The following is a 24690-nucleotide window of genomic DNA, read 5'->3' as shown; positions in this document are numbered from 1 at the left end:
CCCCGCCCCCCGCTCCCCCCCCCCTCCCTCCCCTCCCTCCCCTCCATTTGCGCCTGGCCGGGCGCCGCGCACCCCCCCCGCCCCCCCCCGCCGGGTGCTCAGTCATTGAGAGGCAATAACACGGTGACGTCACCGCGGCGCGCGGGCAGCGCCCGGCTGCTGGCGGCGGCTCCGCGAGGGGGGGGGCGGGGAGGGGAGGGGGAGGGGAAGGGAAGGGAAGGGGAGGCCGGGGGAAGGCCGCGGCCTGATTCCTGTGTGACAGTCGGTGGTCGCTGCCCCATGGGTGGGCCTCCCTGAGGGCCTCCGTCCCCATGGGCCTCCTCCGTCCCCCTGGGTCTCCCTCAGCCCTTTGGGCCTCCAACCGTGTGGGCCTCCATTCCTCGGGGCCTCCTCCATCGCTCTGGACCTCCATCCCTTTGGGCCTCCACCGCCGCCACCCCGTCCTTAAAATCCCCTCGATGAAGCCCGGAGGCTGCCAGTGGAGGCACGGCTGGTGCTGCCCTTCCTTGCCTCATCCCCGCCGTGCACTGACGCGGACAGTGCACCCAGCCCCCCCCCCCCCCAAAGCACCCCGTGTCCCCAAAAGAAGGAACTCCGAAATAAACCCAATCCACGCCACGCTGAAAATAAATCATTTTCCCTAAATACGCCGAGTCCGTGTTGGTGTTGGTGTTGTGTGCACTGCCCGAGCCCAGAGAGGGCCACGGAGGGCGATACGAAGGCATTACCCGGCTGTGCCTTCCCATTCCGAGGATAGAGAATATTATAAATTTAATAGGTCTTCTTCATAATTCATAGCTTGCTTGTGGAAAAAAAAATCATAATAGCTTGGTGTGATGTGTCAGGCATCTATAATTCATGGCGCTGAGATCACAGCCGCCATGCAGTGGGAGCTCGCGCGGCGGAGTGCGATGTTTGTAATTAATCTGTGGAAAGAGAAACAAAGGCAATAAACGGGAGGGGACAACAAGTGGGGCCAGATCCCGCCGCTCGCCCTGACAGGGAATAACACTCGGCCAGAAATCTTGAATATTTTTTGGCTAAAATCAACAAAATCGGCCAAGGGATGGGACAAGCCGTAAATCTATCAGCTGGCGGTTCGCGCGCGTTCAGGCGGCCGGGCGGGCTTGGGCCCTGCAGCCCTTTTTTTGGGCTATGAAGTGCCAAAAGGAGCTGGCAGCCTGCGTTTAGGGCATTATTGGCTAACGTTTCTGAAAGTTTTGGCTTAACCAAAAAAAATAAAATAAAAAATAAAAATGGTGCCAGGCTCCTCACACAAACTCACGTGTCGCGATTTGATCACTTTAATCGGATATAAATGAGGCACAGGGTGCGGAGGCATCACGGAGAGGCAGGAGTGACCCCAGAAGGAAGCCCGGGCCTCGGTCCCAGCGGGCTGTGACGGAGCCCTTGCAGGGGTGCTGGAGGCCGGGGCCATTCGTGGTTTTGTTTGCTCATTTGCGACTCCCTCCAAAATAATTGGTTTTCTTTTGCTGCTCGCTTGTTTGTTTGTTTGGCTGCTTGCATTCTTTGGATTCAATTTCCCCTGCAATATGGCCTTAATTTGCATTGTGAGGATCCGTGTTTATTTATGCCTTTATGTTGTTCATTCATCTAAAAGAAAAAAAAAAAAAAAGATTTTAGTTGCCCCTGGGTTGCTGGCCCTGCAGAAGGACGAGGGCCCGGTGGGGGTGCAGGGAGGTTTGGGGGCGCAGCACCGCAGCTCTGCTCCCCGATGCCTCCACAACCCCTGGGTTTTGGCAGCGAAATGCACGGAATTTGGGAGCCTTGGGATGCCCCTGATCGTAGCATTTCTGATCTAACCCACGGCGGGTTTGGGCTGTGGAGTCTCAGTGATGCCCTCTGGTGACCCGCGCCACGGGCAGCACGCGGGTCCTCCTCCTCCTCCTCCTCCTCCTCCTCCTCCTCCTCCTCCTCCTCCTCCTCCTCCGGGGCTGCGCCTGCTGGAGAAGTTGCATCAGAGAGCAGCTCTTCCTGCTCTATGGGTCCTTAGGGGAAAATAAGCAGAAACTGGGATTTTATCAGCTTCTTCAGCTTCTCAGACTCACGGCCTGCTAACCACCCTCTGCGGCGCCCCCAGCTGAACCCTGGCGTTTTTCCTCATTTGGGAAATTGTTACGGGAACGTCTGAGCGTTGCTGCCTCATGCCGGCGTGGTGGGTGGTGAGGAAAAGGGTCCTGGGACCCTCAGATAAGATACCCTGATGGACCGGCCCAGTTACTGCACAGCACAGCACACTGGAATTAATTTTGACTTTCACTGGCTCTAACAGTCGTCCAAAAAGCGTGTGATGGTGTTAATCCGCCCCAAAGGAGCATTGCGGGGCCCGACACATTGTTGTGGGTGCAACGCTGAGAGCTGCTGGCACAAAAGGCTTTGTGCAAGTGCACATTTTTTCCCCTAAGTTTTATTGGTTTTGCCTAGGAGCCTCATATAGCAGAGAAGAAGAGAAGCAGTACCTAACCCATGTCTAACAACCGGGCTAGGGCAGCATTAAAATTTGCTGTTATTTTTCTGCATTATTTGCGTGTTGATATTCTGCGAGGAAAATAACCCAGAAGTCCCTGTTAGAAGACTAGGGTGGGCAGACAGGCAGAAGAAGAGGACTGTGTCGTGACACTCTTTTTTTGTCTAGGGTCCACAACATGAACATGGACAGAATTATCCCAAGCATCACATGCGAGCTTGTCTTGGATTTAGTGACTGCACAGATCAGACCTAACGTGGTGCTCGTACCCACTCATCATTTCGGGTTGGCCTCTGCACTCCCATCAGCTGCCAGGCTTTCAATACCAAGAGTCTTTAAATAGAAAAGGGATGAAGGCAGGCACCTGTTTTTGTACCTGTTCCCTTCCTGCTCTGGATTCATACCCAAACTTCTCAGTTTAACCTTGTCTTTATGGTGTGCTGAAATCAAAAGGCTGATGCGAACAGCCTGAAACACCCGGGATTTTCAGCTCCGATCTGAACTGGAAGCTGCTCTCCCAGGCTTTGCAGCGCTCGCTATTTTTAGCTGCATGTCAGAGAGTTGAAGCAGCACGTGGTAAGATGTTATGACTCTTAAAATTACTGTAAGAATATTCCAGGGAATGGTACCAATTCATCAAAAGTGAGTTTGTCGCACGAGATAACTCTGCGACCTTTGGCGTTGTATCGCATTTATGGGTCACTGGCTATGAACGTTGCTGCAATTTCTTTAGCAATAACCCAGTGATTACGGAAAGGGAAGTAGCTATTAATATGGTAAAAGGCACACCTAAGTGAGGATGTTTACTTGTGGAGGCTGAGGGGGAGGGGAGGCACCCTTCAAGATGTTTTCTGTAGCTCTTCACTGTCATCCTAAAAATAAAGACCTGTTCTCCCTTCCCCCAAGAGCGGACAGAGCATTGCAGCGGGGAAGCAGTGCCCTGGCATTTGAAGAGAAGTACGAGGTGACAGGCAGCAGGCGAAAGGAGACCTTGAGGTGGCTGTGAAGCCAAGACCGACACTCACGGAGGCTGCAGGGTGACCTCTTGTTAACACCCAGATACGACAAGTCTGAGCCGTGCCGCAGCATCCTGTGAGAAGTGGTGGATGGTTTCGTGACCGGTAGCATCTTCCGCAGCACCAACAGAGCTGCCCATGTCTGCAGCAAGGTTCTCATGACCCCATACCTATGGGCAGCGAGGGAAGGCCATGGGTATCCGGCCACAGCCAGTTCAGCTGTCAACGCTTTGCCAAGCTTCATTTCTGCAGGGAAGTCTTCTGCTCTGTATTTGCTCCCCCTGTGAAAAGCTGCTGTATCTAACAGGAAGCCCAGAGGTCTGCAGGACATACAGTCTGTCCAGAGGAGCACTGCCAAATGCAGGCACGGACAAAGATCTGGGCTTTAGGGCCAAAGGCAGAGGGGTTTTACTGGCCCAGCCACAGCACTGAAGGGAAGGGATGAGCTGTGGCCTGTCCTGGTGCAGGAGGAGCTGCCCGCACCCCGTGCTCAGCAGGGTGGGCTGATTTATAGCCCCACGTGCAGTTATGGCTTAATAATAACTATAAAGGTGGTTCTCAGGCATTCCAGCCCGGTACATCCATATCACCTTCTTGCCTATGCTAACTTTGCTTCTGATTTACGGTCACATAAGCAAGATGAAAATCAGTCGCCTCAGTTTCCAGACAGTCTGGAGCTAACCGAAGGGGAAAAAAGAAGAGGAGAGCTTCCAAAAATGGCCTGGGTTTATCTCTGCCTGCTTTCAGAAGCATCTGTTTTGGAGCTCTCGTGTTAGGCTAGCTCTAAGTACAACTGTCCCCACAGCTTTGTTGATAAATACTGAACTCCTGACGTCCCGCCTGGCAAGGGTTGTGAAGGTTCGTTGATGCAAAGCTCCTCAGTTTATTCTGTGCTGTGTAATCATCCAGGTTTCTGGGACTGTTCCCTGCAGGGTCTCCCTTCTGCTCTTACTCTGGTCTTGCTCACCATACGGCTTCGTTTCTTCAGTCCTCCACTCATCACCGCCTTCTTTCCAACCTCAGCCGTACCCTTCACATGTTTAGCTCTCAGGAGAGTTAAATCCTCACAGACTGCTAATGGTCCTGCAGCTAATCAGCTGCCCTCTGCTGTATTTGTCACCTGGTTTGGGTCCTGAGAGGCCCACGGGGTCTGAGAGCCCGCGGTGTTTCATAGCGTAACAGCAAGGATCTGTGTCTGCTTCTCCCATCCACCTCGCAGGGCTTCATTCACCTGCTGCGACTGATGCGGGGAAAGCAATTAAACATTTATAGCCCTGTAGCCTCCTGGCACGTGGGTGGGCCGGCCTGCTGTCTGACCTACATAGACTGTGACTTGGCTGCGATTTCGCCGCCACCTTGGCGCAGGCCCCAGCCTGCTCGCCCGCAGGCCTGTCCGCGTCCCGCGCCGCTCAGACAAGTCCCTCGGCGACACAGGAGGCAGAGCCCTGCCCGTGCTGGGGCTCCATTTCTCACTTATACCCCTGGGGTGGCAGAGGTGTGTGTGGGCCTGGTCCTGGGAGGTGTCCTGGCTGACCACCACGGCTCCTCCTGCTCGCAGTGGTGGTGTTTTTCTTGCGCTTTTTTAAGCACTGTTCACCTGGGGCCCCTCCTGCACTACAGCAAGCCGTGTGGATAAGAATTAAGTGACTTTGGGCAGCCTAAAGTCCGCTCTATCCACTTCATCTTCAGCCTTAGTTACCTCCTGGTAACTAATGGGAACGGGATGGTGACCTGCTTTTGGGTCGCCTTTGGGTTGCTGTTCTTCTTTGTGATGCTCTCTCCTGCAGAATGTGGCCCGGGCAGCTCTTGGCCCTCAACCAGCAGCACGGCTGGAGCAGGAGATCTGGATGTGCTAGTAAACATTTTGTAGATGGAAAATAAATCCATCCATCTCTGTAAGAAATGCTGCCCCCAAGAGAAATTTCTGATCATAGGCAAGGCTAAGTGCACAGGCACCAGCGAATTCACCACCAGCATTGATTATTTCATTATAAATTGCTCACTTGCTTTTTTACGTTTGCTTCTGTGCAGAAATGAAACACCAGCTACAGAAAATAACAACTGATACACAACCAAAAACCTGACTCGCACATGAAAACACTGGATCTTCCAGAGGGGCTTTCCCGCTGTTTAAGCTCCTTTGAACTTTAAAGTACGAGCTCCATCAAGATTATAGAAACGTGCTGCCTTAGCTGCTGGATTTTTCACTGTGCCAAATGGGAGCCAACTGCTCAGAGGCTGATGGAGAAGACCAATCTCCGTATTAACAAACAGCCCTGCACCAATGTTGTTGATTGATGTCAGAGACGAGGATGTAGATGGAGAAATAAGGGGCTTTCCAAACTGTAAAATGGGGAAAAGAAACCAGTTAGCTACCTCAGGCTGCTCTGATATATGCACAGCAGACACGTTAGGATACTCAGCAGTGGCCCCTCAGTGACACCGAACTCACTGGTGGCCTCCTCTCTGTTCTGCAGTGGTTGTTTAGTGGAAAATAAAAAGGATTGTTTACCGAGAGTCTTTTGCACAAAGCTCATGGCCCCGTACCTACATGGAAATAACCGCTCTTCGGACACCTCTAGAAAGGGTTTTCCTTCATGGGGCTGGAAAGGGACTGGGGAAAGGCTGGTGGACACTGAGTGTGGAACACGAGAGTGGGGAATGAAGGGCAAAGAAGAGAAGGCATGTTGGTCCTTGACCCTGAGTTAAGGCGGTCTGGGCAGCTCTGCTGCCCTTGTATCTCTTACCTGATGGCTTCAGCAGTGTATGGGGGCCAGCAGAAGACGTCCAGGGCCATGATGTGAGGCCCAGGAGCAGGGCACAGGGCTGATCCTGGAAGAGCTGCTGAGCTTTGCGGCTTTCCACAAGGGTGGTGTGACCTTCTTCGCCCTTGTGGAGTGACTAGAGAGAAAGAATATATTTCACTTTTTCTCAATATCAGAATAGACTAGCTGGTTTCTTGGGGTCTTCTCTGGGAAGGGGGAGGTTTCTCTAGGAAGCCAAAATTTGGCCCATTAACATTTTTTATTTTCCTAAACCCTGAGCTGAAGATAACTGGAGAAAAAAAAAAAAAAAAAAAAAGGTTGTGCAGTGGTGTGTGACTAACTGCAATCTTGCACTGAAGCCAAACCAGGCAACTCTAATGGCACAGACGAGAAGCTGCCACCTAGGTAGGAAATTTTTCTATTTGCTTCCCATGGCCTCCTGCCCATGCTGAGCCCTGTGCAATTGCTGACAGCACATCTGCTACGGGGCTGGATTTACACCGCCTCATTCTCTGTTTATAGGGGTGATTCATCTTTGGAAACATTGGCTACTGGATGCCGTTAGAGGGATATTGCCCGCGATGGTGCGCTCCATCGTTCATTCTAACCTTTGATTTTCTGGGTGACATCGAATGATGGCAGCGTTTTTTATGATCACCTGCATTTGTACAGGCAAGTACAAGACTGTGCAGGTAGGTGGGAAAGACTCTGTGTCTCACTCTGTAGAGAGGAGGAAAACAACTCCTTGGAAAAAGAAAATAAGAGGGAAAAAAAGGCACAGTCGAGAAAAACCATCATCATTTTGCACAGACACTGGTATAACCTCATGTTCCCCACAAAACATATTTCCCTCAGTTCAATTTCCACGTATCAGGTTTTGCCTATGAATACTCATGAGGCACAAATCAGACCCTTTAATCCATGATTAGTATGTTGCCCCACGCTCAGCGGTTGCATCATGATTTGCTGTTATTGTTGAATGGATGCTGTGCTATTTAATTGTTTTTTGCTTAGTGATCTGTTTGCTCTGTTAATATTTAATTCTCTTTTTCCATCCTCCTTTCTACCCCCAAAAGGCCTAAAGAATAGGAAAACGTCTTTCATTTTCTCAGGCTTCATGTGCTATTGTAAGAAAATACCTATTCATAATCTGCTGTACGTGATAATGATGACATACAGTCATAAAGCTGGAATTTTTAAGTGCTTGCCACTGCTGCTTTATAGCTGAGAGAAAAAAAAAAAATTGACCTGATTTGAAGTAAAGCAGGTTAGTGTGCTTTATTTGCCTTTTCCAATGGTTCGGATAATGAACAAATTGTCATCTTTACATATCCTCTGCCAGACTCGGAGCTGAGTGCTGCATGCAAGCCTGAATGACAGTAAACAACGCGCTGCCTGGTGCTTTGCACGCCACGCAGAGGTGAATTCATGAGAACAAATTAGACCTTTGATTGATCCTTTAAACAAAAAGAAAGGAAAACAGTAACAGTAATTTATACGAGCTCTAGCTGCATTGCATTTTTTATAGTGATCAATATTCTGGGCATTGTAAACAGCAGCTTTACATAATAAATAGCTGCATTATGCAATGCTAGTTAAATTTAGAAATGGTTATTTTATTACCTTCAGCAGACATAAAAGAGAGAGTGATAGAGCCGGAGCCCAGGGCTGCTGGTGTCTGAGGACGCGGGGACCAGCTGGGGCTGGCAGGAGGTGAGCGCAGCCCCGGGGGGCTGCGGGGGGCCTGGGGGCTCTCGCACAGCCCGCGGGGTGGCCCCCGCGCCGAAACGCGGCGCGCTCGGCAGCCAAGCATCTCCGCACAATAAAGGGGAAGATTTATGATGAACGAACGAAATGTGCTACTTTTGTTCTCCCTGGTGTCCCTATAAAGCTTTTGTTTGACAGGCTGGTTGGGCTCTGGTTCGCTACAGGCTCTGCTGTGCTGCTACCGGCTGCTCTGAGACCGGTTGTGTGCGGGCTGGAGATCAATTATCTTCCTGCTAGGGATAAACAGGGTTTTCCTCTTTCCTCTCTAGTAGCGTTTGCTATTATCCTGGAGAAGAGGATCCCTTTCTTTTCCTTCCCAGCCACACACACAGATGGGTTGCTGAAGGGTGGGGACGGGAGAATTCAGATTTGTGGCATTCATCTTAATAGCCCACTCCTCTTGCAGCCTGCTGCTGCTAACTTAGCGTTCAGTGCGCTGCCCATTTACAATAGGCTGGAAGGATGAGCTCTTTTGTTATAAACAATTATGAGACATCTCAATCCAATAAACGCATTGAAATGAGAGCCTCTGAAAATGTGAGTTTGGAAAAATACAGCTGGAGAAGGAAAGTCGCATTGTGAAATCTTCGGCTGAGCACCACGCTGTTGGTTGGCTGTTTCATAACACGCAGGGAGCTCTGATGTGGGAAACAACGGGACTCTAATTAGGACATCAGGGCTGTGATGTTGCTCTGCTCACAGCGGTTGGCACCCATTTACCTGGAGGCTGAGGCGCTCTCGGGAAGGCTGGAGCCAACCCGCTGGTGGAATTTGTGGGTAGGAGTTCGTACGGCACTGAGGCTACAGGGCTCCGAGTTAAAGGTTAATCCAAAGCAGCATCAAACTGAAGTTAAATGCAGATCTAGGTCATCACTTTACAAGGACAACCGTTGGGTTTTTAATGGACTGAACCAAAATCCTGATTCAGAGGAGAACCAAAATCCTGATTTGGAAGAGAGTCCAGCTTTTCAAGAATGTCGATTGGGATCGATACTGGGAATATCTCTAATATTTACACGGATTTGCTTTTTCTCAACTACAGGTCACACTTAGTACAAACAAGAGTCTTGCCCAGCATCTGTTGTGCCCATGAATTTTCAAGCTATTGAGCAGCACATAGTGGCTCCAGAGAAATCATTAAAGATTATTTAGCTGAGCTGCTCTGAGAGGTGAAGAGTTAAAGCTAAATCCCATTTGAAAGTAAACTTTGGAAAAGCAGTGAATTTTCTCAAAGGCTGACTGCTCTTGATTTACAAGGAGTTCTGATCCCAGTCCTGATTTCAATTAAAGAGAAATCCTCAGGCATTTCTGCAGTTTGGCGTCGTTCTTTATTCCACATTGTTATATATTGAGCAATAAACAAAACAAACAAAGACTGTATTCTGCAATGAACTACATACGTCCTGTGCAATCTTGGCAAAATCAATAGGTCAGAGTCTGGCCTTGGATCGTCTCAGATCCGCTGTCAATAATCCCTCCTGCTGCAGTGGAATTTACATCAGTGTAAGTAAAAGCGGAATACTGAAACACAAACCTATCCGTATGTTCACCTAAATGAGAGAGAGGGAGCAAAACACCGTAGAGTCCACTCCTCTGTACAGAAGGAAGAATAAATAAATAGGTAGCTGGCATTGTAAACTGATTTAACTGCCAGGCCTCCAAAAACCATGACAGTATGTCTCCAAGAAAGCACATTAAGCCAAGCTGTGGGATCTTTGCTCTCTACTCGTTGTGCCTCTAGGTCCTGGTTCTCCACCTGGGTCTGCAGCTCCTGGGGCTGTGCGGTGGAGGCTGAGCTTGCAGGCAGCAAGCACCGCATCTTTAAATGGCAGGGATGCGGTGCTGCCTCGGGAGAGAAAGGAGGCAGGGGCAGGGGTAAAAGCAGCTCAGCCACGGCTCTGATTTCCCCACGGGAGCTTGGTGACATGGCAAGGGGACGGGTGGGCTCAGTGTCCCCACTGCCAGCCTGTCCTTCTGCCCGAGGATGGCATCTGAGCCTCAAGCCCCTGCTTAGCACTTTCCCGGAGCGATGAAATATTCAGATGGCAGACATTTTAATGCCTCCCTCTATTTCTGTTATAGCCGAGTCTTGTTTTTAAATAGATCAGATTCTCATCCCCATTCAAGGCAGCATAAATCAGGAGGTAATCCAGACAAAGTCACCTGGCTCTACTGAAGCCCATAGAAAAGCGTTTGTAGGAGATTGCAATCACAGAAAATGCTCATGGCACTGGGTGAGTGAAACCGTGCTCCAGAGCCATAAATATCATAACCTGCCTTTGACGTGGGCCCTTCAGATCTCCCACCCTTTGTTGCAGCCTGGCCGGAGCTTGCCCAGTGAGCGCATGAGGCTCCGTGCGCCCTTTCATCCTCCCCACACGCTTCTTCCTAAGTCTTCATTTGTATGCACACGCTTTGTAATCACTCATCCTGGCCATAAAACCTACAGGATTTTAAATTGAACTGAAGTCCCGAATGCTTTAAAAGAATTTATGTTGCATAATTGTACTGGTTTGCCTGAAAACAAACAATGATGTATGGCTAAAATACTCTCTCGGGGAGATGACTCAGATCTTTCCTTGTGGCTCAGACCTTGCTTGGCTGCTGATGGTGCAACTTGTAATCTCTCCTCTAGATGCACGCTGAGGGAAGACAAACAAAAGAGTAATGTGCAGAGCAGAGGGCATAGATGAGAAAACACGAGTTATTTGGAGCTTTTGGAGACACTCGATGCTTTCATTCGTTCTGAATCAAGGCAACTTTGGAGATTATGGAAAAGAAAACCAGACCCCGTCGGCATTATGCAGCAACCTACCCTAGCAGCTGTGTGCCTGGTGAAATCCCTTGTGCCTGGGCATCCATCACCAAGGGCATTGCAGGCGAGCCCGGGCACCCGGGCTGCTCCGTCTGTGCCATGGGTGTGCGATGTTTGTGCCATGTCACCGGCTGGTGTGGGGTTTGCTGTCACTGTTGTCACTTCAAACATCTTCCCATACTTTGTTTTCTGTAATCATGGTTTTACACCACACCTAACAAAACACTTTAGCCACTGCATGAAAGGTTTAACCTGTTGTTAAAAAGAGACAGCCACCTCCTCCCCTTCCTCCAGTTTGACACTGGCAGAGAGAGAGCCCTCACAAGCCCCAAGATCGTCATCTGACTCTTGGTAGTTAATTTTTTAACCAAGGTTCAAAAAGATCTATGAACGCTTTACTCTGTGGATACGACATTCAGCCAGTGCCTAAATGTCAGGAATGGAAGCCCAAAAGAGGAGTGAGAAGGATCGGAGCCACCTCACTGAGTACAGTTCTAAAGGCCTACGTTTGCTCGGTACATATGTACCGCCCCGGTTTGCAGAGGTGGCTTTGCAGATTTGGGGATTTTGCCGTTTTTCTGCAGTTTGCAGATTTGGGGATTTCCATTCTGAGCACGCACTAAAACCGCAGCTGCTGCTGTGTGTGAGCAGGCGTTTGCAGGATGGTGGCCCCAGGTGGATCTGGCTGTTTCGTTCAGGCATTACCAGCAGGACAGAGGACATCTAAGGGGTTGTTGCTCCCCGCAGCCCTGGAAACGCAATGCGTGCTGTGGTGTAACCTGATGCACTTAGAGCTGTGCACCCCGCAAGCTCCCTCCACCCTTCCTTTTTCTAAAACAAAAATAACAGCTCTGAAGTTACCATTACGGAGTGTCCTCAAGTAGCAAGTCTGCCTTCCATTCCAATCAAAGCAAAGCCGAGCAGTCTGAGGCCATCAGTTTGCAAAGAAAGAGCATTAAAAATAGTAAAAATAGGAAAAAAAAAAAAAAAAAGTTAACTTCATAGCAAAGAATAAAATAAGAAACTTTTCTTTTTTCTGAAGGCAGTGCCAAGCATCAACAGGGAACATATCAATTCATAACAGCTGTGGATAGCTATTTCTATCCCAGACTTCAGCAGATTAATTGGGGGAGCATGGTAAAAGTTAACAGATCTGTGTCCAGCAAGGTTAATTCTGAGGTTAACAGAACATGACGCAAAGCAAATCAGCCGCTGTTTTTCTCCCTCGCTATGAGCAGTGTAATTGCATTACTGCTACCGGAAGGGTAGTCAGCTCTTCTCAATCTGTGGTCTGCCACTGTGGAAGGGGCAACCTGTGAAAAACAGGTTTTCTTTACAAACATACCCTCCTGCCTTTCTCATTCAATGCCTACGTAACCACTGTGATGAAGGGGTGGTTGCTAATATCACAACTGCCTCTGGTCCTGTTTTGTGACTGTCATTCCTTTCTGTAAGTTCGGTGACTAATTTTTGTGCAGTTCAATTTTTTTTTTAAGATGTCAAAACCCAAAAGGGATCTTAAAATCTTTTCTAGCAGCAGTTCTGCAAAAATGCTTATGGTTTTTGCTTCCACCTTGCCTCATCTCCTGTTCCAAAATGATTTGCGTGGCTCACCCGCTCCGTAGCGCTGCCACCAATGGCCGAGGGATGCCGCAGTGCTTTTTCCAGAGGACTTCCAGTCTAAATGCAGCCGGCAGCCTAAAAAGGGACGAAAAAAAGATGCGCAATGCAGAGACTTGCAAATGGCCCTGTGGGAACGTGGTGGCAGAGAAGAATCTCCTGATTCCTGGTGCAGTGGACTGTCCTGTCCCGGGGGCCCGTAGCCAGTTCGTGCTGGCTAATTTTGACGTGCATCATGAGAAATTGTTTCATTTCCTGACTGTACAAGTGTAGCTCACAGAGACATATTGGCAGTGGTGATTTAGAAGTCAAATTAAAAACATTCCGGCTCAGCTTTAGACAGATCGATCTAGAATAGGGCTAATGATGTACTTTTGTAATGCGCTTTGAGAAACCCTGGTTAAGATACCTGAGTAAGTGCTAAGTGCTATTAATAGAGCTGATGGGATAAGTTCGAAACTCTTCCCCAATGAAATACATATTTCCATCAAACTGCTTTCAAAATTGTGCATGTTCCCCTAATGTGTAAGCAGGTTTAAAAAATAAATAAATTAGAAAACAGAAAACACTGTGAAATATATACATATATATTTCACTCTGGAATGTCTTTTTGGTTTAATTGCTTCTTGTATTTTATAATTGAAAATAAAAGAGTCTCAAAAAAATAATAATATATATATATATATATATATGCTTTGACCTTCTTCCCTTTATCTCTGAGGAGAATTTTGGGAATTTTATTCTGACTCGAGATGAAGCCAGACGTGAGGGCCGCAGGCTCTGCAGTGCAAGGTACGTGTGCTGCGGGGGCTCCCTCGGGGACCTGCGCCCCTGCTCCAGCGCGGAAGAGAAAAGATGCTTCCAGCCTTGTATTCACAAGTCTGACTCAAACTGCCTTGTGATTGCTGGAAGGAATATGAAGACTAGTTCGTGAACTTAAAATAATGTTGTTCACTTCTCTCCAGCTATTTATAAACTGCCTGGAGGATTCATGTTGCAGCCTGCTCCAGCAGGATCTTGCTCTCCTAAGTGTCCCAGGAAGGGAAGGAAAATTCTCCCCCAAGCCTGCATGCTGCTGCCTTTCTGCCATCTCGGATGGCAAAACTGGGGTGCAACAAGACTGTACACCCATACCCACACGTTTGGGTGCCTTGCCACATTCTGTGGTTGCAAGATAGCCCAGGGACTCACTGCTGAGCTGTCATCTACGTGCAGGGAAGAGGAAGGAGGGGACACCCCTGGTTCTCCTGCCCTCATGCAACGCAAAGGCAGGGAGCGAGAAAGAGCCTTCCTAGAGTCTTACAGAAACGCAGCCTCAGTTCTCCAGCTGTCCCTGGTTAATCATCATCTTCGTCAGGAGGGAAATGAGGATCTGAGCCATGACTCAGAGCCACATCCCCACGCGTGGCCTCCTCTAAGGGAGGCAGATGATGCACCGTCCTTTCCTCGGGGCTGCCAAGTCCAGAGGCACAGACATAGCAGGGTTTTAGGGATGCTGGCCTTAAGACAGACCTTCAAAAATAGTTTCCTCAGATGTTACCTTGAGCGGTTTCTGTGTGTATTCCTGCCAATGAGCTGTTGTTAGAATATTTGTGGAAAATAAACTCTGGAGAGCCATGAGCAGAGCCAAGCAGATTAATTTAAGACAAGAAAATATTTGTGGGAAAGTTTGTGTTTGTTTGCACTATCCACCCAACTCTATCACACAGCATTTTCCATGAGTACATGACTTTGCTGAGGCACCTTTTGATCAGCAAGATAAATCAATTACCGTGTATTCATTTCTGTTTTTCAGCTATGAGGCACTAGCAGAAACGTTGGTATTTCCTCCAAGAAGAATTGGTTTTGGCTCCGAACTTCACTTGAAGAGTTAACATTTCTCAAGCCATGACCTCAAAACCACAAATAGAAAGAAAAATAACGTAAGATAGATGAGCACAAAGTTCTGGAAGCTCTAAAGGGTAAAAAACAAATTTCAGTACGTTTTGTAACCATCGTCTTAGCTAAGGGAAAAGGACATTTTCATGAAACTGCGCCCTCGAGCCCACAGAGATGTGCTGGGTGAATCACAGGCACATGGCTCCCTGTGGGATGATGGCTGGGGCTCCGGTCCTCCGGCTCAAAGGAGGACTGCACCTACCTGAGCCATCTGAGCAAGAGAGCTAGTGTTGGACGCCAACAAAGCCTCCTGGACCTGTCCCTGGACCCTACCAGTTCTCCTTCCCATGTGCAATTCAACAGGCCTTGAAGCTCATTGATATATTTTTTTTTTCCAGTGAAAATCACCTGATGAAAAGAGAAAATTTCCACCATGATCCCAGTGACCCAGCATCAACGGGGACACAAAGACTGTGCAGAAGTCAGTCTCTGATGGAGCAAAGCATGCTGCCTTCCTTGCCTTTTCTCTTCCACACTTGCAACTCCCGGCTGTCATTTCCTCCTCACGTCAAGCCCGTCCGTCTGTCTGTCACTTTCCAGGCTCCTTCCTCTCCTGTCCTGACCATCGTCTCCCCACTCACCGGGCTGTGCTTCAGGCTGCCTCCATTTGGTGTCTCCCACAAAGTCCTGCGGTGAGAGGCCATCGTTTGGCCGTGCCCAAACAAAAGGGTGGCAGAAACCAAAATGAGATCAGTGATTACTCATGAGGAAAACGCCACAGCAACACTTCTGCTGCTGTTTTTCCAAGTCAGAAAAGAAAATGGGAAAAATAAAGCAGCCACGAAAACCAGGCCTGACCCACCAGCTCCAGTAAAGTTACCCCAGCATGGGAATCCCTAAGCTGGCCTGAAGGGCTTTGAGTTATTGATTTAATTATCCCAGGAGAAGAGCTCAGCGTTACAGAGCGAGATGCTGCCTCTGGGTGCGGCTCTGTGGTGGAAGAAAGGAGAATTATTCCAGATTTCTGCTGCAGGAAATCCAGAACCCCAGAGCGGCCTAGGCTGGCAGTGGCCTCTGGATGTCATTGGGTCCAACCCGGCTGAGGCAGGGCCCTTTGGAGGCCCTGCCAGCCATCTCTCATGACACATGCTGTCTAGAGGTGTCTATACCTCTCAAATGAAGGTGGCGAGCGTTAAATAAAGCAGATGGAAGGTGAGGGATGCCCTCTCTGCAGGGCCAAACGAGATGAGGGAGGAAAGAAGGGCACCACTTGTGCTTTGTGCCTGGCGTCCCTGCGACCCAGCAGTCACAGTGCTGCTTGCTGCACACCTCGGGTGTTTGCTGACTCATCCGTAGAGCGGTCACTGTATTTGGTGGGGATATTTTGACATAAAAACCCGTTTTCGTAGCTGAAATGATTTCACCATGGATCAGCATCGTATGACTGGAAATGGGACATGAAGCACCACATCAGACTGGAAGGAGCTGAGCATCTCAGGGAGCTGCGTTAAATCCAGTTTCAAGATAACACCTCAGTTAATGAGGAGCAACACTGTGAATGATCTCTGCAGATGTCCCCGAATTACAAGGAGCTCTGAGCAACACAACAAATTTGCAAGTACAGCTTTAAAAATTTTCTTAAGAAGAATATATATATATTAAAAAAAAAAAAAGCTGGCCCGGCAGCGTGAAATCCTGTCTCCTTGCCCGAAAGCATATGGTGTGTTACATGAGCAATGCAGCGCGCTCCGCTCGGGGCTGCTGGGGCTTGCGGTATCCGGTTACAATCAGGTGAAAGCGAGGGGAGACACAAAAATAGCTCAGCAGCCCACAGTCCCACCCACGGGAAAGCACAAGGCACCCAGCGGAGGTTGCACGCCGAAGCTTGCTGCATCAGCAGCTCCTGGAGCGGCGCTGGCTGCAGCTGCAGCCTGCGAGCTCCCCGGGACGGGGACCAAGGGATGGCAGCCAGCGGCAGGCTGGTGCACAAACCTTCCTGCAGCAGGGGTTTTGCTGCTGGTTTACCTGAATCCAGGCACGTTTGCTCTGGCGGTGCAGGAGCTGGCTGCCAGTGCCACCATGTAGTCATCTCAAGTGAGAGCAGAGCGTGGGGGGTTTCACCTTGTGCCTTGTCGCTGGTGCTTTGGGTGTCATCACCATCAGGTTGGACTCTCACAGGACATTTCTGAGAATAGAAATACAGTGCTGAGACTGACAGAGCATTGAGGCTTCTCCATCCGGCAGATAAAACCTCATCAAAGGCTCAGATCAGTTAAACACATGGCGAGCTGCCCCTCCCAAAGCCCAGACTTCAAAGGTGACACCTCACTGACCTCAGCCCGTTGTCCAGAGATGGGTTAACGGGCAGGCCCCACGGTTCGGGCAGGGATGGTGTCACACCCATCTGACACCCGGGGGCAAATTCAGTACCCCGGGAGGATGCGCCCAGACCCATCTGTCTTAGGGATGGAGCCCTGTGCCCAGACACAGGAGGTGCAGTGATCGGTGCCCTCTCTCCTGGGGTCCTTCCCACCCCACGGAGCTGCAGTCCCACCGCCGGCCTCCTCCCCTCTTGCCCAGAGGATGGTTTGGGTTACCCCTTGTGTAAGCAACCGTGGATATTTTTGACTGTCCTTTTCAATTCCAGCCGAAGTCGGTGCCACAGGCAGCTCTCTTAGTAGATTGCTTTTGTGATTTATGCAGGTCCAGAAGAGTCCAAGGATCATTTATCTTCAAACCAGGAGAGAGATGAAAGAGTCATGGTAGTAAAATTTCCTGCGGAGCTAGATCTGAGCATCAAAGAGGGGAAAATGTCATTGTTTTACCGAGACGAAACAACGTGAGAAAGGTTTTAATGCTGGAGGATTTTTTTTTTTTTAACTGAATAATCTGTCTTAAGGAAAAAAAAAAAAAAAAGATTTTGGAAACGAGAGGAGAGCAAATAAGCATGGGTGGGTATCACTGGGATGCAACCCGGGGAACGCAACCAGCCGGGTGCTCCTGGGGAGGGAGGCACAACCAGGCAGGGACCTGCTGTGACTGCCTGGTGTCCCCAAGGGTGCCCCACGTCTGCTGGTGGCCCAGCATGGCCAAGTGAGGGTCCCCCGACAGCCCAGCACCCCAGGGCTCACCAGCCAAGCTGAAACCTGGGGAAACTCAATCACGTCAGCCGGGCGGCTGGGAAGGAGCCGAAGGAAGGAGAGGGCTGGGAAAGGGTCCGTTTACATTTGCAGCAGATGCTATCTGGAGGAGGAAAATACTTTTATTTCCCCTGTGGACTGCCAGTTGATTTTGTTGCGGCAGGCACTAATGGAAAATAATAAAACCCGTTTTAGTCAGGCTGTATCCCGAACACTTACAGGTCAAGCCAGTACTCAAAACAGATGGTTATGGAACATAGCACATTAGTTTGTCACCAGCGTCTACGGTGGCCAGGGGATTTTTACCATTTGAAATTGAATTTCATAGGTCAAGGCCTTACGTGGGTCTTGAAAAACAGCGCATCTCTGTAAAGTTAGTGTGACCGGGGAGGCAATTACTGGGTGTAAAGACACGCAACCTCTGTGTTTGTTAGCACTGCAGAAAAGCAACAGGGACCCATGGTGGGATCCACAACACAGCCATAAACCCCAGAATATGGTCATTAATTGTTATGGACTGAAATATTTCAGTATGCTCTTCCTGCTGCTAAATCAAATCCCTGGACAAAACTCACAGTTGGCATCTTTCACTGAAAATGGTGCCCTCTCGGTTTATAATTCAAAATGCACCAATGGCTGTAAAGGAAGCTTGGTCGTAGGAGCCCAAGTTTCTTAGAAGTGAATCAGAAGTGGAACCATTTGTTTAGGAGAGGTTAACTTATGTCAACATCCAGGTAACCTCAAGCATCTTCCATGTGGTTTTATACTTACGGAATAAATAAAGCAGGGGCAGGAGGTGGTGCAGGAGGCATCACGCACACACTGGTGCCTCTCCTTCCTTCTCCATCCCTTGCAATCAGCCCTCTAACCACTGTGCTCCCACCCCCCTGACTCAGGAGGGTTGTATAAGGGTGCCCAGCATCCGAATTAGCCCAAATTAGAGACAGGGACCACCAAAATAGCTTTAAGCACAGCAAAGGTTGAGGGTGGTTCACATGCTGCATGTCCACACGGTCCTTCTCATCCCTGGTGGCCCCCCAAGACCAGGGACCCCTGCAGCCCCACACCACGCCCCAAGGCCAGGCATACTCCAGCACTGCTGCCTTTACCATGGCACCAAGCACATGTGCCACAAGGCTCTGGTGTAGGGCTCCTGTGGGGTGGGTGGGACGTGGGGACCTCCCCCCCCAGGGTGCAGAGGGACCCTCTTGGCTTCAGCACTTACATGGCGCTGCCTTTCCTGCCTCTGCCAAGCAGGTTCCTGCTGACTCACGGATAGTATTGATCACAAATGTAATTAATAATAGCAAAACTCGCAGCCCAGGCTACAAACCTGCCTTCTCCACACCGTGCTCTGCCTGCTTTGGCCATTCAGCTCAAACACATCACTGTCCCCATCTGCTAGGGGACGCATTTACCACAAGACCCTGGCAGCAAGGTGCAGAAGATCCCCACAGGCGTTGTACACCAGAACTGGCACTTATCGTTCCTCAGTCCTTGCCTGAGCTGTGCTGGGTTTCCCTGTCCTCCCCAGCTGGATTTTCTCCTGTGCCTCCCTCAGCAGCATCTTCCAGAAGGAAGGGGTTGGTCCTGCTGCCCTGCCTTTTTTGTACAGTGGAGCCCTGGCTAATTATTTGCTAATTTTTTGCTAATTATCACCAAGCACAGGCCAGACTGATCAGCACCTCCTGCACCCCATGGCCCTGGGGATGGCCAGCATTAGGGAGATGAGCCCCGTGCTTGGTAAATGTGCCGATCTGCTACACCTGAGCCCTTACCATGCTTTTCTTCCCTGCCTTTATCCTTTTTTCACCCAAAGCCAAGTGCGGGTCTCGGGAGGGGTGTGCTGTGCTGCTAGCAGCTGATGCGAGGTGGGAAGTATGCATGGCCACTTTGTGTCCCAGTAATATTGGAAGAAGTCTGGCATCGCTATCATTTCTGCAGGTTTTTCCTGCAATTTTTTCCCGCAATTCAGCTTGTGTAAAACCCCCTCTCAGGGAGGAATTAATAGCACGCTGTGTTTGTGCTAAATATTGATCCACGTTTTTGTCTTTATACGGAAAGCTGCACAGGCTGCTGGACAAAAATCTGCGAACAACAAACACTAAATCCGCTGATGGTTAGATAATGAGAAAGATCCCCAGTTCCTCACACTGATCCCAAAATTGCCTCATTTGTGCTCTGTGCAGCACTCGGGCAGGCAGTGCCTCTGCGCAGGGGTCGGCGGCTGCAGCCCCGAGGCCAGGGGATGGAGCTGGAAACAGCACTTGGATCTCCAGATCTGCCATAGTGCAATGCTACCTGAAATCCCAATGCTTTTCTTTTCCCTGGTGCTCTTATTTTCCAGCCTCGCTGGGTGCCGAGCTCCTGCTCCCCTTCCCAGTACAGGTATTTTGCACCGCTCCCGTTCCCCCCATCATCAACTTCTTCTTTTTAAGACTCTACTATTGCTGACTCCCCACAGGTCTGCACCACATAACGAGAGGACTTTTCTAATGTCTCAGAGATTTCTAAATTAAACGTAAAATGTTTATTGCAGAGATGCCCGGCCATACATTACGCATCACCATTCCAACACAATAACGTAATACTGGTAGAAATTATCCACGTAGAGCTGCAATCAGCTTCAGCTACTGCTCTTCCCATGCTTCACAACCTGAGCGTTGGGCTGTGGAAAAGGGTTTTGGCTTGATTTCTCCTGGCCGGGAGCCGTCTGTGCTCCTGGCGCAGATTGCAGGGTAAATCTGGTGTTCGCTGAGACGGCTGTGACTGACGCCGACAGCTTTTAAATCACCTCAGCTGCCCACGTACAGCCACAGGCCACATCTGACCCTGGAGGTCGGGTCTCTTCTCAGCCGGTGTAAATCAGCTGGGATGGAGGTGTGGTGGCAGGCCTGAGCGCCAGGCTGGTTTTATGTAAGCGTCTGTGTGGTAATTCCAGCTCAGAGGGACACCTGCGGGCTGCGGCCCTCTGCTGCTGGAGCTGTCAGGCCTCGCCACGGTAGAAATACCTTTCATGGTGAAAGCTCCGAGTACAAAGTGCCTTGTGGGTGCCGCACGGATGCTCCCTTTGCAATCCACTTTCCCTGATGGGAGGATGCCAGCAAGGCCCAGGACCAGGCCTAGCGCTCCTCAGCACCGATTCCAATTATTAATACACTCCTAAGCCTTTTCCAATGACTTTGACACTGCGGACCGGCTGTGGGCTGGTCCAAGCTGGGCCCAGCCCCCCAAAATTGCCACCACTTTGCTGTGGGGATAGTCTGGTCTTGCCAGGAGGGGCTCCCCACTGTGACGGCCAGGAGACCTCTCCGCTGGCCCTGCTGCCTTCGGAGGGGATCATTTTTCTCCTTACAGGTGTGCACCCAGAGCAGGATCAGGCCTGTGGGGTGTGTGGGGGGGTGCTCACCCACCCCATGTGCTGAGCTGAGCCTTGGCCCAGCGCCGCTGTTGGACATGGTGTGAGCATGGGTGTGTGTACATCCTCCAGCGCCGTCATACCCAGACCATAAGGTCATTTCTAGTCGGGTTTTATCTGGAAAAATTACACTGTGAGTAGAACAATCTCAGCAAAACATAGCACGTCATAAAAACAACCTCTTCTCGAAATTAATTCTGCTTTGCTTTTCATCGCTTTTTGCATGGTCCAGGACACACCAGACTGGCGGCAGCACTCCATGGCCTGGGCCGAGGGAGGAGGAAGCAAAACACCAACTCCTTCCTATGCCCCTGCCAGCCTCACCTCGCCACGTGTGAGCCGGATCCGTGCCCTCCTGCCTCCACTCCAGCACCTTTCCCATGGGTGCTCGGCTACCGCCGTCTTCCTCGCGCACCAAGGCGGTTCAGCATCACTTCCCCCGGGGCTGAATGTGCATACTGCTCCTTCCTGGCAACACTCGGAGAGGCACGCAGTACCAAAGAGCCTTCACGAGCCAAAGGACAACTCCTGTGGGTTTGGGATGGGTGCATTTTTTGTTTTTTATTATTTTTAAATTTATTTAGCCTTCCTTCTGAGGAACTCGCTTTGCAGCACTTCAGATAAACATCCACTTAAAGCGGAGCCTCCAGCTGCAAATTATCTTTGTGGCTTTCGTCACCGTCCTGATCAGACCCCCGAGGGCAGGGCATCAGCTGGTGCCACAGGACGTGTGCCACTGAGGGGCCTTGTGGCAACCAAGGCTCCTTGCAAACGTGTCTCTTCACGTAACTTAGTAGCTAGATGGCACTGAAGGTATTTTGTGGCATCTGCTTTCTCAGGTATGGCAAGGGGATGACTAATTTTCCTGTGAGTGGTAAATAATTGCAGAAATCAGTATTATTCCTTTTTATTGCCATTGGACCAAGTTCTGAGCGCCACTATCGCTGTCTCACGTAGGATTTGGGGCTGCAGTGATATCTAAATGTGACGAGCAGCTCGAAGCCCTCGCTGCCCAACCCATCACGTCCCGGCCTCGTGGCAGCCCCGGGGAGCTGGTGGCAGCACGTGGGACACCCGCCGCAGGTGGCACGGTGTCACTGCAGCTTCCATGCAGACAACAGACAGGGCAAACTTGAGACCCATGCAAGAGAGATCGAAAAGGGATGGGAGGAAAAAAAGTCGCCACTCTGGGATTGTTTATAATTTGTGGCTGCCTTGGCACAGGCATCAATTCCTCGCCACGAAGGGGAGTTACCAAATGCGGGAGCAGCTCTGAATTTTAGAGTCTCACGATTTTGTCTCCTTGGCCACTGGTACGAAACTGTGGTGCTCCAGGATCCTCATTTATTTTCTGATTCAGGCAGAAAACTCTCAGTCCGGCTCACAAAATCATTACAGCTCAAACAATGTGTCAGTGACTCAGTGACTCTCACCCACGTTAGCACTTCCCGCGCCGCTCTGCCTCCTCCACGCTCCAGGATCGCCTCCTGGCTCCACTCCTAGGCAATGGAAATAGGAAGCTGGATTGCTTGGGAATCTTATTCCTAGTTTGTTTCAATTACGCTTCTTTTTCAGTGGGAGTCAAGCGGGTGTTTTGGTGTCTCTGGTTTGAGGCACATGAAACACACTGGGGTCACTTTCCTGCCACTTTGGAAACTCTTTCAGAGCTACCTTGGTGGCTCCAGCTGCCTGACAGGAGATGCTTCTGACCTACTTGACTGCCCTGAGGAGTAGCAGGAAGGAGGAAGAGGGTTACATCACTGCACAGAGGGAGAAGTGCATCCGATTGACCTAATTTTGGTCTTTCTTGAGCTCTTTTATCTCCGTAGACTTCAGCAAAGGAATGCTGTCTTCCACCAGCAGAAGCTGACCCGATTTCTGTGGTGGCATCACCACCACTCGCTGCCCTGTCTCCCCGGGGCACAGGTTTCTGCAGGACCACGGGGCAGCGACAGCACCCCAGGGAAGGTTCAGGGATGGCCGTAGTGTCACCACACTGAAAACACAGGAGGTGAACGATGCTCAGCAGCTGCTAATTATTTGGGGCCATTTTCTAATTTTTTCAGAACACAGCATCCCAAGATAATGCAGAATGGGGTTTCCCATGCTTGGTGCTGATGCTGGCAGTGGGGAGCATCCCTGTAGCCCCCGGGATGGGGCATGGAGCCAGTCCCAGCTGTGGGGCAGCTCCAGGTCCCTCCTCTGCTTTGTGAAACCTTCCTGGGTCGGTTGATTCAGGTTGTGTTCAGCGAGTGGATTTGAATGAAAACATCCATGAGAAATATTGGAAAGAAAGAAACATTTTTCATTTCTGAGTGTTAAAAATGAATTTCCTTTTTTTTTTTTTTTCCCCCAGTTTGAAACAATCAAAGGCAATTACAATAAATCCGAGAGGAAAACAAAATCCTTGAAAGAAGATATTTCAAGTGACTACAAAAAATAAATGAGGAGCACTAAGAGACATTAGTTTCTCACTGCTTTGCGTTGGCTCCACAAAATGTGGGGCAGAGTTGGGTGCCCGTCCAGCAAGCACCCAGTCTAGCCATACAGTATTTCTCTGAGTGTCTGTGCAGGTACCACGGGTGCCTGGGGACAGCCATCTGTCTGTCTGCAGGACAATAAGCCCTGGTTTTACGTGGTGGAGCATGGGAGAAGCCCGTTCCCTGCAGCACCAGTCCCAGCCTGCAGCCAGCCCGATATGGCGGAGATGGGAAGTGCAAAACTACTGCCTGCTCTACCTGCTGCTGTCAAAATTCAGGTAAATGGTAAAATTCAAGGAAAAACCAGGGAAAACATGACAGCAGTGAGACCTCACGCCAGTCACCCAAGTGATAAAATGAAGACTGAACAACTACCATGAGCTGGTGTCTGTGCAGACCCCACCATCTGGAGCACAGATAAATGGAGGGAGTTTGTACACCGCCCCCAAATGAAACAAACTGCCGCTCTGGAGGTATCTGGTTTTATTACTGGTTTATTACAGGTTTATTACTGCTGGAAACACCCTCATCAGCCCCGGTACCTGCTAATGCCTTAAAATACCTGCTTGGGGTTCCTGGAGCTGCTATGCATCCGTGTGGGATCGGATGACTTTTATGGCTAGAATCACACACCTCCATTACTCATTTCTGCTCTTTCTACCCAAAATGTCTGACAAGTTTGGCAGCTTAAGGCAACCTGCAAAAATCGGGGCCCGATCTGGCAGCTCTCCTGACAGCCAACTCATTACTGCCTGGCCGCTAACGAGGGCAGGGAGGTGCCAGCCAGGCAGGGCTGGGCACAGAAGGAGCGCAGCCATGATGAACCCCTCAGTTTAAAGCAATGTTCTGGGTGCTGCCTGCTGCTTGGGCTCTGATAGCCTCTGCAGCCATGAGAGAGACACTGGGAGGAAAATCCAAAAGAACCCTTTCCCCCTTTCTGATAATCAGATGTCTGGTCCGTCCCATTTATTTTTAATACTGATGTGACACGGCTTAATGTTCTGTCAATTAAATTAAACTGTCGGGGAGCGGGAGCTGAATCCCCAGGTGAAAAGTGGTTGCCGATCACTGCAGCTTTCCTGGCAGCTGCCCCGCGGTGACGGACAGGGGTTTGGGCAGGATGGGGGAGCCGTACCCCAAGGAAGAGCAGGATACGGCCCTTTTCCATCCAAGCAGTGCCATCCTCATGCATGGGGAAAGCTCAGCCACCACCACGGTGTAGGTGCTGCAGCCATCTCCTGGCTCACATACTGTGGCGTGGAGGAGTTGAAGTAGGAAATTGTTGAAGTTGAAAAAGTATTGC

General features: G+C 50.1%; 1 long non-coding RNA gene across 1 annotated transcript; it reads right to left on the bottom strand.

Moving 5' to 3' along the window:
* Positions 1–204: 204 nt before the first annotated feature.
* LOC310904072 lies at positions 205–22334 on the bottom strand. Its single transcript, XR_014588021.1, has 11 exons — positions 18823–22334; positions 16947–17138; positions 16375–16534; positions 14612–15036; positions 14243–14363; positions 12466–12549; positions 11713–11776; positions 7893–11600; positions 6252–6405; positions 1276–1614; positions 205–926 (listed from the first exon to the last, which is right to left on the bottom strand). It is a non-coding gene; the product is annotated as an uncharacterized lncRNA (long non-coding RNA).
* Between the last annotated feature and the right edge of the window lie 2356 nt (positions 22335–24690).

Source organism: Anser anser, assembly GCF_964211835.1.
Source record: "Anser anser genome assembly, chromosome: 9".
Classification (NCBI taxonomy): domain Eukaryota; kingdom Metazoa; phylum Chordata; class Aves; order Anseriformes; family Anatidae; genus Anser; species Anser anser.
This window is presented reverse-complemented; position numbering and strand designations above follow the sequence as displayed.